This window comes from Peromyscus californicus, unplaced genomic scaffold (genome assembly GCF_007827085.1).
Source record: "Peromyscus californicus insignis strain IS unplaced genomic scaffold, ASM782708v3 Scaffold_23__1_contigs__length_62951481, whole genome shotgun sequence".
NCBI lineage: Eukaryota > Metazoa > Chordata > Mammalia > Rodentia > Cricetidae > Peromyscus > Peromyscus californicus.
This window is the reverse complement of record NW_026294534.1, coordinates 40,995,190-41,009,812: the sequence shown is the minus strand read 5'-3', so window position 1 is coordinate 41,009,812 and position 14,623 is coordinate 40,995,190. Positions and strand designations below refer to the sequence as shown.

Here is a 14,623-nt window from a genome sequence, read left to right as displayed (position 1 = left end):
CATATGTCTATTGATTGTAACATACACATTATTGCCTCATTTTTGATGCAGTCTACTCCCTTTCTGTTTAGAGTTGATTTTTCCAACATATAAAAATAGGCTCATAGATGGTTCCCAATCCTTCTGTGTATTTAACCTGATAATTTACATTTTTCTGAATTTTATACAGTATGGGCTTACTATTATCTTAAATTAAACCTATTTTGAAAGGGATTATTATTAACTGGATTTTGTTATGACCATTATATATTATTTGGTTATATGACAAGTGAGAAAGCATGAAGATTTTTTTCAATTTTTATTTTAAGGAAGTTATTTTGTTCCCCATTTAGTTGTACATTTGTTTTTAATAATAGTATAAAACATTAAATTAATTTTCTTTATTGAGTTATTTTAAACTATTTTAAAATGCATATTTGAACTGAAGATTTTATAAAATTCATGCCTAATGTCATTGAGGGAATTTAGTTACAAAAAATAAATATTAAAAATAAATAAAGCTCTATTTCTTAACAAAAAATTACATAGTTGAATGTCTGTGTGTGGCTCTAATTCCAACCTACTGCTGGTCCTTTATTGTAGCAAGGTACTGTGCTATTGTTCCCTTTCAGGGAAGGAGCCAAGTAGCCACAGAGTCAATGACACAGACTCTGGGAGAATGTTGAAACAACAAGCTTAGTTTATTCAGGAAGAGTCAAGTAAGCCTTACATACCCTCCACCCCACCCCAGGGGAAGGTCTCATGAATATGCATCTGCTGGTGTGATATGGCTGCCTCTTATTGGTCCAGGTCATCTCCAGATCGTGTCTCAGCTGCTCTTGCTTAAGGCCCTTAGGAAGACCCAGATATTCTCAGAAAGTATCTTATTACTGGTTTGAGCCAGATGGCCCTCAAGCTTGTTAGGGATGAGTCATCCACATATCCACTGCTTTTTATTATTTTATGGGACATGCTCAGTGGGAGCTAGGGTGCATTGCCCTAACCTTGTTGACTCCACCTCAGGAGAGCTCAGCATAATGGACTGTGCTTGACTTAGGTTGGCTTGCCAAACAAACTCATACCTGTCTTTGACTACCAGTCTTCAAAGAGCATCAATCCTAGAGAACTTCAGGCAGTAACCTTCTGTATCTCAATGAGCCATCTGTGCATTACCTCTCTAGGAGGACTTTGATCTAGGTGTCTGAGAGCCAATAAAACCTGTAGGGTTGCCTTTGTGGCTGCCTTCAGTTGTTGAACCCATTACAGACATTTGAACAGAAGGATGAGTCAAAACTTCAGTTTCACGAACATGGATGAGACTCTAGTCATATTTATATAAAATGTGCCAATCAAAGTCTTTCTGGTGATGCATTAGAGACCTTGTACAGGGTAATGCAATTCTTAATATCGAGGGTCACATGCCAGTAATGTTATGACTTTTACTAATGCCACAGTAGTGGAGCAAATCATGTATTACCCCCTGAAGCTTCTTTGGCCAATGCCTCTTGATCTATTGCAGGACACACATCTCTGGGTGGTATCCATATTGGCATGGTGGTATTCTGGGGAAAAATGCAAGCATATACTCACCCCCAGGTTAATAGGGGAGCAGGGGGTTGTCATTGAACGGTGAGATCCCTCCAATGCACCAAGGGCAATGATGTCTCCCAAAGCGGGTAAATAAGTGTGTTGTCCAATTTGGGCTTATATGACAGGGTCAACATATGGTTCTTGGCCTGTGAGCGTCTGTAGCTAAAGTTTTCCTGCCTGGCCCACAGTCAGGACAAATCTCTCTTACCTGCCAGTCCCAAGCCGCTCAAACCCGATCAAGTAAACACAGAGACTTATATTGGTTACAAACTGTATGGCCGTGGCAGGCTTCTTGCTAACTGTTCTTACAGCTTAAATTAATCCATTTCCATTAATCTATACCTTGCCACATGGCTCGTGGCTTACTGGCATCTTCACATGCGGCTTGTCATCATGGCGGCTGGCAGTGTCTCTCTGACTCAGCCTTCCACTTCCCAGATCTATTCTCCTCCTTGTCCCGCCTATACTTCCTGCCTGACCACGGGCCAATCAGTGATTTATTTATTGACCAATCAGCAACACATTTGACATAGAGACCATCCCACAGCAAGCGTCTCAAGAGGAACAGCGATGTTGTACTGTATATTAAAATGAGCTTGAGCCTCATCCTGGACATCATAGGCAGTACACCAATTAAGGAAGACCACAGGCTCCACCACAGCCTTCATCAAATGGTACCAGTCATAATAAGTCTGTAAATGCATTGCCCATTGCCATAGGACTTGCTCAAAATATGGTAAATCAGGACCCAATTCATTAGTAGCCTTATGGACCAAAGACAAGTCTGTAAGTGGGGTAGGTATCCAAGGCTGGTTGGCTGCACTGGGACCCACATTAACAGGAAATGCCATGTTGGGCATATGTGACACCATAGCTAGAAAAAGCTGGGAGGTATGCAGAGCAACTGGCTCAGCAGGCAGACATCCAGGCAAATCACTCTGTGGATACTGCAGTTGGGGGGGGGCGTGTAGCCACTAGAGGCATGGGGAGAGCAGAGAGAGGGCCTGCTGGTGTAGCCTTGGGTGCTGCTGCAATCATTTCCTCTCTCTTTCCATCCTTTTACTTGACACCTGTTCTCATGCCTCTCCTCATCATCAGAGACAGGAAATATCAGTCATGGATGGAGTGAAGGTGATAAGTTGGTGTTACACCGTTCCTGGTAGGGCTTATTGTGGGCCTTAATGACCTCCTCAATAGAGGAGGACTTTAGGCCAGCGATTATAGCTAACAAAATGGGCATAAAAAACAATTGGAGGGATACTCTTGAGGCTGCTTCCCCTTCTCTGGCCAGGAACAGAACTCTCATCCAAAGATCAGGTTTCCACACGTTCTCTGAAGAGATTCATGGAGCAGGCATTCTTAACTGCTGAGCCACCTCTACAGGCATTATAACCCACAAACATGGCATGCATTCAGGAACACACACGCACACACACACAAAACAAAAAAACCCTAAAAATAGTCAAACTGTGGCGCCATTTCCTGAGGGTCCAGCAATTATATAGAAAGCAATTATATAGAAATTATATAGCAAGCCTGAACAAAAGTATGTGCCATCCTACTGTACAGATAGACTCACAAACAACACAAACAACAACAACAACAAAGTGGGGTTCCCAGTGCTACCTGCCAAAGGGACTGAAAATGTACAACATAGAGTTGTGTACTCACCAAAATACACCCCTCAAGGGGGCTGATTAACCAGCACCAAGCATGAGGAAAAGGAGACAAGCAGTCCCTGTTCGAGCACCAGATGTGACAGGGTCCTGTGCTGTTGTTCCCTTCGGGGAAGGGAGCCAACTAGGTGCAGAGTCAATGACACAGACTCTAGGAGAATGTCAAAACAACAAGCTCAGTTTATTCAGGAAGAGGCAAGTCTTATATATCCTCCACCCCACCCTGGGGAAAGGCCTCATGAATATGCATCAGCTGGTGTAACATGGCTGCCTCTCATTGGTCCAGGTCATCTCCAGATCATGTCTCAGCTGCTATTGCTAAGGCCCTTAGGCAGACCCAGATTGGCTCTCAGGAAGTATCTTATTACTGGTTTGGGCCTGCTGGCCCTCAAGCCTGTTAGGGATGAGTCATCCCACAGTTTATTATGGGAAAATATTTTTTAATCATGTATCTAGAACACTGAGTGCTTACCACATAATAATGTAAACTTTATAGTTATTTCTGTTTATCAAAAGAACCAGCCATTGGCACTTCATTTCATGAGATTATAGACAATATGAAATAATCATAAAAAAGCCAGGCATTGTAGTAGATGTCTGCAATCCAAACACTTATGAATTAATGGATTATGGGTTTAAGGGAAGCCTGGTCTGCATTGAGACTGTGACACACCAAAGAAAACAAATAAAATTTAAAAGAAAACAAACTAAATAATAATAACTGCCATAAAAGTTTGGTCAAAAGCCTGATGCTATGTTGTTTTTCTTTTATTTTATGGCCATGCAAAGAATTCTGTTATTATAAGTTACTATTCATCCATTGGTATTTTGAGGCTTTACTTACATTTGCAACTTACTATCTCACTAAGCTATTTTCCAGTATATAAATATCACTGTGAATGTTTTGATAACACAGTGCATCATTTAAAAATTTTTCATGTTAAAATATGAATTTTTCTAGGTGAAAATAATGATATTATTTCAAAATGTACTACAAATTATTGTTAATTCACTCAGGCAATTTTTAAAAAACTGAAATATATTTTCAGATTAGTTTTACATTTGCCAAACACTGAGTAGAAAACACAAAGGTTTCCCTGCCAACTTCTGGATCACTCAAATGTAGCTCCCTTCATCCTTAACATCCCTCTACAGAACAGGACAAGCCTTGCAGTTAGTCAGCCTATGAAAGTTCACATAGGGTTTCACTCCTACAGTTGTAAATTCTAAGTGTTTGAACAATTGTAGCCACTATTGTAACACCATAAGAGTTGAATGTCTGAGCAGTCCTTTGCACTGGATTTATTCTTTTCCCCACCCAAGCCCTGGCAAGTCTTCATCCTTTTATGGTCCATATGGTTTTGACTTTTCTAAAATCTTTTATGTTGGAATTGCATATTATGCAAACTTTTCAGGATGGTTTCTTTTAATCAGTAATAGGTTCTCAAGATTTCTCCATATCTTTTCTTGGTTTTGATAGCTCATTTCTTTTCAATGAAAAGTATTATTTTATCTTCATTTACCAAGGCACATTTTAAAGCACCCTGTTTCTCCTAACTTTCAGCAATTATAAAGTTCCCATATAATAACAGTGTATATTTTTGTATGGGTATGATTTTCCTGGTTCTTTGAGCAAAAAAATGTAATATTATTACTGGATCATGTGGGAAAAGAGGATTTGATTTTGTAATAAACCAGTATAGTGTGTTTCACAATGCCAGGACCTCTTTGCATTCCTTCTAACAGAGAATTGACCTTATGCCTCAGTTTCATCAGTACTTGATATTTTCAGAGTCCTTGAACATATTGACATCTTAATGCCATGGAGCATCTTCTCCAAGGATTACTTACTATCTCTGTATCTTCTGGGTTAGGTAGTCTATCAAGGTCATTAGCAAAATTCTAATCAGATTCATCTATTGATTTTTATGTTTAGTTTATTTTTGAGACAGTCAATCAATATATAACTGAAAGTACCCTTGAAGTCACTATGTAATTCAGACAGACCTCAAATTTGCAATGATACTCCTGCCTTAACTTCACAAATTCTGGGTTACAAGCATGGATCACCATGCACTGATGTGTTCCTTCCCCTTTACTTTCTTATTGTTACAATATTCAGAGATTCAGAGTTTATTTTGTACATTTTAGGTATCACTCTTTTTTTATAAACACAAACAAGTGTTTTTATTAAAGGGTAAAAGAGTAACTGCAGGGCAGGCAAGCTATGAAACCTCAGCTGTTACCCAGAAGCAGAGAATGGAAGAGAGAAAAGGCCATGCCATTTATGCTGGCATGGAGAGCAGACTCATGGCCCACAAGCGACCAGATGGCAGGAAAGGAAGCTGTAGAGAATTGCATGTCAGTCTTTTGTCAGAGATGTGTAAATATGTCCATCCACTACATGGATTTTATCTTCATTCCTTAGCCAGTAACTTTGTCCAGCAGGATTTCTAATTATTTCACTCATGGAGCATGTCTTTGGTTGCATCTATGATGGCATTTCCAAATGCAGGGACACTAAAATCTTCTCCACTGCTATTCTCTAAGGGTTAATGGTTTTGCTAGCTGGCTTTACATTTTACCTTGAGTTAATCCGTTTTGAGATAATTCCTATGAAGGTTATAAACTCTTTGTTGAGATTTTTTTTTCCATACAGAGGTGCAATTGTAAAAGCACACTCATTGAAAAGACTTTCTTTGCTCCATTATATTGCCTCTGCACCTTTGTCAATGATCAGTTGACTACCTTTGTGTGAGTCTATTTCCAGGCTCTCTGTTCTGTGCCATTGATCTATTTGTCTATTCTTTCACCGTGTCGTACTGCCCTGATTACTGTATCTCTATGGCAAGTCATAAAGTCATCTTGTCCTTTCTCTGTCTTTACTTTTCTATATTATGTTTAAATTTCTTTGTGGTGACAAATCTCCTCATTTATGTCAGTTGAAAAAAGTAAGTTTTAGAGCAGGCTACAATATATATTCCAAGATTCCTATTGTTTTTCATTTGTATGACTATTTTAAATTTTCAGTTTCAGTGTGAGGTATACATTCTGAAAATACCTTTTAAAACCCCCAAATTACATTAATAATGACCCTACTTTTATTTCATAGTATTTAAAATAATTCTAGAGACTGATTGTAATTATTTTCTATTGATAATGATGAATTTATAAGCCTACACAATTTCCAGGATTTATTAAAATCTTACTATGAGTCTGAGTCATTTAAATCATTTTTTGTAAAAGAAGATGATAACAACAAATATTTCTTTTGTACTTATTAGATCAAAATTTGGAGTATTTGTAAATATCACTTATTCGATCCAACAAGAATTCTTATTAAAATTGCACCTATTCCTTTGTTAAATGTGTTTGACAGAGTTGATTAATTCACTTGCAGTTGTCAAGACATTCTATTAATACTTGTTTTCCATGTCAAAAGATAGAACTCATATCTTGTTTATTGTGTTTTAGCAACTGTGCAGAAGGAAGACATTCTGTAAATCTTCAATCTCATTTACTCAAATACAAGAAAAAAGTCATGCAGGGAAGTTTAGATGTTCATTCTAGAGTCAACTAACCCCCATGGGGATTGATCCAATTACTTTGGCTTCATTAGCTTGAAAAGATTTTACAGAACTTAAAATTGTCACCATTGCATACTACAAAAAGATTCATAAACAAAGGTTGATTGCCTTCAGATGCACTAAAAGGGTTACTTAACCTTTCCTTTGATGCATTTTTTGAACTTCAAAACAAAAATATATCTAGTTAAAGCATTGTTAAAAGTAGGAGTAGAGTTTTTTTAAAGCACCTTCTATCATATTCTCAGTGCTTTTCTTCCTCCTTTGGCTTCAGATGACAATCAGAGCAGAGTTGGGTCTCTTATGCAAATCTGTTTCTTTATTTCTTCAGAGTGAAAGTGTCTATTCTCAATCGACCATGTCTTACTTATGTGATTCTTGATATACATACTAATTTACAAAGATTTTTGATATTGTTTGTTAATGTTGAGAAAAAAACAATTAAATTTTAATAAATGAGATGTTCCTCAAACACAAAGCTGAGATCTCTTAATTAAGAATTAATTTCTTATAAAGTGAAGCAATCTGGAAAATAGGAAGATCAAACACACATGCATGCACTGAAAACACTTTAATGAAAGATGTAGTTTTCTCTTGCTGTGCTTATTTGCAGACTTAACTACCACATTCCCTTGGTTGAATTGACTCTATATATCTATTCCTGCTTTTTTCCTGGTAGAACAGGGATCATATTTTATTTCCATGCTTTAAAAACTAACTACAAGGCAACTACTCAATAAATGTATAAGAGTTAGGAATGGATGTTACAAGGAGTAAAGTGAGTGGCGTTTTCTGATTAGTTTTTTGTCAACACAACACTGGGGCACCTTGGAGGAAGGGACCCAACTTAGAAAATGCCTCCATCAGTTGTAGGCACGATTACAGGGGCACTTTTTGCATTAACATTTGATGAGGGAGGGCCATCCTCCTGTGAACTACACCACACCTGGGCAGGTGATCCTAGGAGATAAAAGAAAGATAGCTAGATACAGGCCTGCAGAGCAAGCCAGTAAGCAGCATTCCCTCCTGATCTATGCTTCAGTTCCTGCCTTCAGGTTCCACTTCAAGCTCCTGCCTTGATTTCCCTGGAGGATGCACTGTGATGTAAACCATTTTCTTTCCTGGGTTGCTTTGTTGTTTCACGATATTTATTACAGCAATAGCATGCAAACTAGGACGTACTGTAGCCAGGGTGAAGGAGGAAATCAGCGCTAATAATGGTAGCTAAATAGTGGAGGCTCTCTCTGTCTCTCTGTCTGTCTGTCTCTGTCTGTCTGTCTCTCTCTCTCTGCACACACACACCCACCCACCCACCCACCCACCTGTGGGTGGGTGGGTGTGTGTGGGTGGGTGTGGGTGTGTATGTGTGTGGGTGTGGGTGTGAGTGTGGGTGGGTGTGGGTGTGTATGTGTGTGGGTGTGGGTGTGGGTGTGGGTGTGGGTGTGGGTGTCTGTGTGTCTGACAGGGTCTCATATTGCCCAGGCTGACCTTGACTTCACTGCATAGCTAAGGATGACTTTGAACACCTGATTCTTCTGCCCCACATGCTCATGTGTAAGATTCAGGTCTTTGCCACCACGCCATGCTGCATATTGCATAATCACGATGAAATATTATCATTTAATCGCAGGGATGTCTTCGTCTCTGAAATCTCTACAGTTGTGAAATAAACCTCATTAAGACAAAGAAAAGCACCTAAATGAAAAAGAAAAAGAAAACAAAGCAAAACTAAACTAAAACTAAAATTATAGGGGGCAAAAAGAGTTGGGATCTTATGGGATCTGAACCATTTCTGTGGATCCAAATGAAGAAGTCCAGAAAAGGCTAGGAAAATAATATAATTTTTTTAAAAAAATGCCAAGATGATTATAAGCCATAGCCTAAGATACAGTAGAAGTGAAGTAAGTTGGGACTGGACAGAGGTCACTGAGAAATGACTCTGTATAGGGTTAGTACAAAGAGTTGTGAGCCCTCCTCCTTTGGGAGCTTCTCTCTGGCCTTTCCGTAAGTGAGGTCTTTTCACATGGCTTATGTTGTTGACTTTGTTGTTTTATTTATTTAGTTTGTTTGTCTTTCCTTTTAGAAGACGTCATAGGATTTCTTCTCATGTGCCTCTGAACTCATGGTTTTTGTTTTTTTCTTTACCTATTGATTGGACTCTCCTTACCCCTTAAAATGGATTAACTGGACTGTAAGCAAGAATGGACTGTGATTAACCCAAGTTTACCCTAATCCATAGTATCTCAAGTTCAATTAAACGTTGTTGACATTTTGGACCAGATAATTCTTTACTTGTGTAATTAAATAGTTGAAACTGTCATATACATTATAGAATGCTTGGCAATATGATACTAAAATATAGTTGAAATTAAAAGAAAGTACATTAAGTTTTTTTGGTGACATCCTATGGAAACTTGTGGTTAAGGTAATGGCTGGTGTTAATTGTCAGTTTGCTAGTATCTAAAAATCATCTAATGTCAGGACTGTGAAAGTGACTCTGACATATTGTCTTGATTATGTCCATTGGTATCAGAAGACCCATTTAATTGTGGTCAGGAGTTATTAATGGTGAAGAAATAGTGAAGACAAAAAGTGAAGAAACAGAGTTGGGCACGCATACATTGTGACAAGCTGCTTCAAGTCCCTGATGTCTAACTTCCTCTTCATGATGAACTGGCCTTGAAGTGTGAGCTAAAATCAAACTTTCCTCTCTTAAATTGCATCTGTTATCAGGAGGAGGAAAGAAACTAAGATAGTTACCAATGTTAAGAATTTTTCCTTCACTCAGTCAATGTGTTAGTTATTTCCAGCAAACCTTGCTCCTGCAGATGAGTATATAAACTAAATTTTCAAAGTCTAGAACTTATTTTTTTCATGTTGGAATTAAATAACAAACATTAAGGCTTGCATTCTTAATCCATGCTTCAACCTGAGGATGATAAAGTTACATACATATCACTTGTTGGCAGCCTATTTTAAGCACCCAACCCTGATGATGATGTTGAAAGTACAGTTTCTGAGAGTGTCTGACTTGCATTTCAGGAGTAGCTCATGGGGGAGAACCTGGCTCATTATGGAGTATATTGTATCATCGGTCATCTTATGAGATGACAGGGCTTCATAAGACAAATGTTATGGATCAATCTTCTGAGGGCAGCAGGACACGCAGCCAAAACCCTCATTGGCAGAACAAAACTGAATAGCCTTAATGAATCCTGTTACCATGGCAACATACTGTCAAAATACGGGCTAATAGCAAAAAGGCTAGAAAACCCTACCTAGAAGCCAGCATGTCTTTTGGCAGGTTAGGAACTAGAGTCTGGTGCTGAACTCCAGACATTCCAAAGGAGAGAGATGGCAGAGGAATAAGCCGAAATCCTGTGTCTCTCCAGGAATTTTAATGCAAATCCCAGAGCAGCTATGTGAAAACAGGGTCTTCTGGCTCCTTTATTTTGTTTTTCTTCACTTTTATCAGTTTTTCTCCCTATATGTAATTAGATGTTATTTGGTTTAACAACAAAAGGCATGCCAGGAGGATAATGCTTGTATCTTGTAGCACAGTCACATTTTAGGAAGTGGAGTTTATATACTCTTCCCGTAGTTCATCACTAACATAACTCAAAGGGCTCTTTGTAGAGTGTATACATATTGCACATTTGACTGAAAAATTTGACTGAAAGAAAAGGTTATGCTGCATGGAAGTGTTATGCATGTTATGGGGCTATGTGGTGAATATTTGACCATATTAGAAGTATTTCTTTCATCACATCGAAGACAACATAAATTTAGACATTTCAATCCACTCATATCTTCCATTTAACAGCAATTTCTGCACTTCAAATGCTTCTACCAAGATTGGGAACTACTTAGAGTGCAACAGTGTTAGAAAATCTAGTCAGCAGGAGTATTTTTAAAAACTGTTATAAAAATGTTAAAGATACATTACCCAGGGAACATAAGGATATAAAAGTTATCTAAAATGGTGTTTTTATATTGCTCTAAAGAAATGCTACATAATCCAATAACTTTATGCATTAAAAGATATTGTCATGTAGGAAAATAAGGTAATTTTAAATTTAAATATTAAAGATATCTTGATTTAGCATAGTTTCATTCTTAAAATTATTATACCTCATTACAAATGAATCTTGGGAAGATGAAAAGTTGAATTTAAAATTAAAAATAAAGTTATGGTATAAAGATTTTCCTATATTAATGAAAAAAATTGTGAGATTTACAGGAATCTTGTTAGTATATATCTTCTAAGCAACACTATTAAAGAGAAGAACTCATTGATTATTACTTTTATCCATATTGTCTAAGCTTAGATCAGTTGCTAGCATATCACTCTGTAAATAAAAGAATTTATGATAACTCATGTATATGTTTCTACAGTACAGTGTCTTTTTGCTTGTCTAACAACTTACTATCATAAAATACATTATCATGTATGTTTTTAGTTTTATTGTAAAATTGTCAAAATGTTTTTATTTTCTTTCATGAGTATCATTTCCCCTAAATTATAAGTTTTTAATTTTTAAAAATTTCTGGTAGAAAAATATATTTAAAAAGTATATTAGGTTGTACTATGCTAGCAGATTTGATCACTAAGATACAGATTTTTTAAAAAACAAAATAACACATTTTTTTCTAACTTTTTATTGTTTCTTTGCAAATTTCACAAGTGCATCCAATCCCACTCATTTCTTTGTCCCTCAGTATCAGCCCTCTGCCCTTGCAACCTCCCTACCAAAATAAAATAAAATTTAAAGGAAAAGCCAAAACAAAAACAACCAAACAAAACACCCTTGGTGTTATAGTGTGGTCCAGTGGGTCACACAGTATGCCCTTTAGTCCTTATATCTTCATTTGTAAATGTTCATTGTATTGAGTCCTGGTCTAGTTTGAGGTCTCTGGTTTCTGCTACACTATCGATGTTGAGCCCTAACTAGGACTCCTCTTGGATGTCCTGTTGTTGTCCTGTGTCATAGAGATACTGCAGCTTTGAATATTCAGGTCTGGAGCCTTCATGTGCTCTAGAAGTTCATAGATGAGGTGGGTGCTGGGATGGGCTAAGTCAGAGCCCTGGTTCTGGGCCTGGGCAATAACTGGATTGGCCAGTCTGCCAGCTTCTCCTCCTCATCACCACCAGCTTGAGCTCTCCAGCATTGCCCCAGCTAGCTCAACCAATGCAACAGGAAGCAAGGAGCATGGCCAGTTCTCCTGTTTTCATTCACATCCTTGGGTCAGGCTCATCTGTACTCAACACCACCAGGGCCAGCTCGATTGTTTTGCCCAGATGACGTGCAGGGCTAGCTCTCCTGATTGCTGCAGTTGGTGAGGGTCAGGGCCAGCTCTCCTTCTAGCTGCAGGTTACGGGAGGGGGGGGGGGGCGCACCTTTCCCTCACCCATGCCACCACTTGGCAAATAAGGGCGGCTGGGGCCAACTCTCCTGCTCTCACACCCTCAGGCCCAGCTGAATTCTATCCTCCTCCAACAGGGTCAGCTCTATGATGCTGCCCTGGAGAGGTGTACGGCATGTTCCCCTGAGTGCTTTAGCAGGTCAAGGGCAGGGCCAGCTGGTCCTACTCTTGTGATCTCAAGGACAGTTCTCCCACCAGTCTCAGGGGAGGAGGGGAGAGGAGACTCTCAACCTCGCCCCCTCCACTATGGCAGATGAAAGGTGGAGCCAGATATTCCATGCACAAAAATGACACACTTCTAATTTTATATTAAATGCCATTTTTCTACAGGTGGAAATATTTTGGAATGATACGAATTTTAAAAATGACATTGGACATAATACTCAGAAATATTTCAAAAGCTACCAATCTGTTACTTTTAAGTTTGACTAGAGAAAGAAAAGAAAATAGGTACATAAAATGGAAATGTATACTTATGTTGAAAGATTACTTATGTCAAAGTCATGCTTAACACAGAACATACTCACTCATCTGGGGCTCCTCTCTCCAAATCTTTAGATGTTAGCACATGCACTAAAGCAACTGCACAAACCAGAAAAGTGAAGAAAGGGAACATTGCCATTGTGAAAGGGATCACAGAGCATGGAATAGCAAGTTACAAATGATCTGATAGGAGAAATACAAAAATGGACCGGGGCTCTAATTAGTAATGAGGGATGGAGATAAATACAGAAGAGAGCAAAGAGTAAAATAATAGTAAGAATGTCTGAAAAAGTCATAATCTTACTACTAGCTATCTCCCCGAAAGAGAAAAAATATCTAGAATACCCTTAAGTATAAGTATGTGTATAAATTTATAGTTTAAATGAAATTTTTTCTTCTAAGTTAACAATGCTCTCCTCAAGATCCAAAGACTGTCTAACAAAATACTTAACAGCAGGCATGAGAAGCCCTGTATTAAGTTATTGGTCTGGATTGTTCAGGAGACTCCCCCAAATTAAGGCTATTGCTATTGCCTTTGGTTATGCTCCAAGAGGAAGGTGAGTTGATATTGCTGAAGACACCATGTAATTCAGACACAGAGTCCAGAAACTCATGAGCTGGAGTTGGCCTGAAAGTCTCCTCTCTGAGGACTACCTTTCATGGTATCAGAAGGTGCCATATAAGTTTCCACAGGAGGAAAGTAACCATCTGTCCTACCCACCTATGATGCCTATGAACCACAATGACTAGCATGGTATGATGCCCCTAAGAGTACAGTACTTGCATGTATACTTTTCTGGTAACCAACAATTCCCTAATTGGGTTTAAGACCTAGTCAAAAAAAGAGAGAACTAATTCATGGCAATGGGAACCTAGCCAACAACCCTGAACAGGTGAAATCATGGATATTAGAGCTGAACCTACAGCTCCCACTTTTCTTGTATTTTTTAGAAATTAAAAAATAGCTCCTTTTGGAATTTGTTGTGTTAAATATTTTCAGATAATTTTATCTGTGGTTATAGATATTTAATTAAACTGTACCATTTCCTTTTGTTAGGCACATTCCAACCATGAAAATTAAAATTAACAGTTAAGAAATAAGAAAAATAATCCTTTTGCCCCAGTGATCTTCGTGATTTTTATAAATTGGTCTTTGGGCCTGAGTCACACTGATAATTAACAAAGTTCCCCATTTCAGGTCAAATGAAATGATACAACTCCACATCAAACATATAATAAACTGTATCTTTTTTTCCCACAGATTAGTCTAGATCCAAGGAAATGCTGCATTTAATCTGTGGATTATTTCATATCTTCTTTGTTTGTTCAGATTGTGTCTCTAACTTGATTAGATCCTTTTCTCCTACTTGTTATTTTCAAATGTATTTGATGGATTAGAAAAGGTTTGTTGTATCAAAAAGGACTTTAGAAGACCATGAAAGCCCAGTTCTCAAAGCAGAATGAGAATGAACCTTATCCATTCAATATAAACCCATGATTATGTTTCTTATAAACACGGGGAAAATTAATATATTGTCTGTTCAAAGGAGAACATTTCATAATTTTTTCTGCAATCAGAATTTAATTTTGCTAAGAGTGGTATTTTGTAAAATGCAGTGAACATTGAGAAATAATTTTTAGTTGGCTTTTCTAGTTTTTCAATCAAGAAATAAATTAGAATCAGGATATTATATTTATAAAAGTTTTTATTTATGAACATAAAGGAATTTTATTACTTATTTCAATTTAGATTTTATTATGTTTTAAATTAATATATGCATGTTTTGTGACTTTTCAACAGGCCACAACTTCAAATTCCTGTGGTGGATATAGATTTTGCTCAAGAAAACAATAGTAAGTGTTTATATATACATACATAAATGTATA

General features: G+C 37.7%; 1 protein-coding gene across 1 annotated transcript in view; it reads left to right on the top strand.

Annotated features, from left to right (window-relative positions):
• Tenm3 (teneurin transmembrane protein 3) overlaps positions 1–14,623 on the top strand; it is a 2,633,929-nt gene that overhangs the window by 751,832 nt on the left and 1,867,474 nt on the right. Inside the window, 1 exon segment of the mRNA XM_052752285.1 lies at positions 14,538–14,590. The gene's annotated coding sequence lies outside the window, so the exon portion shown is untranslated.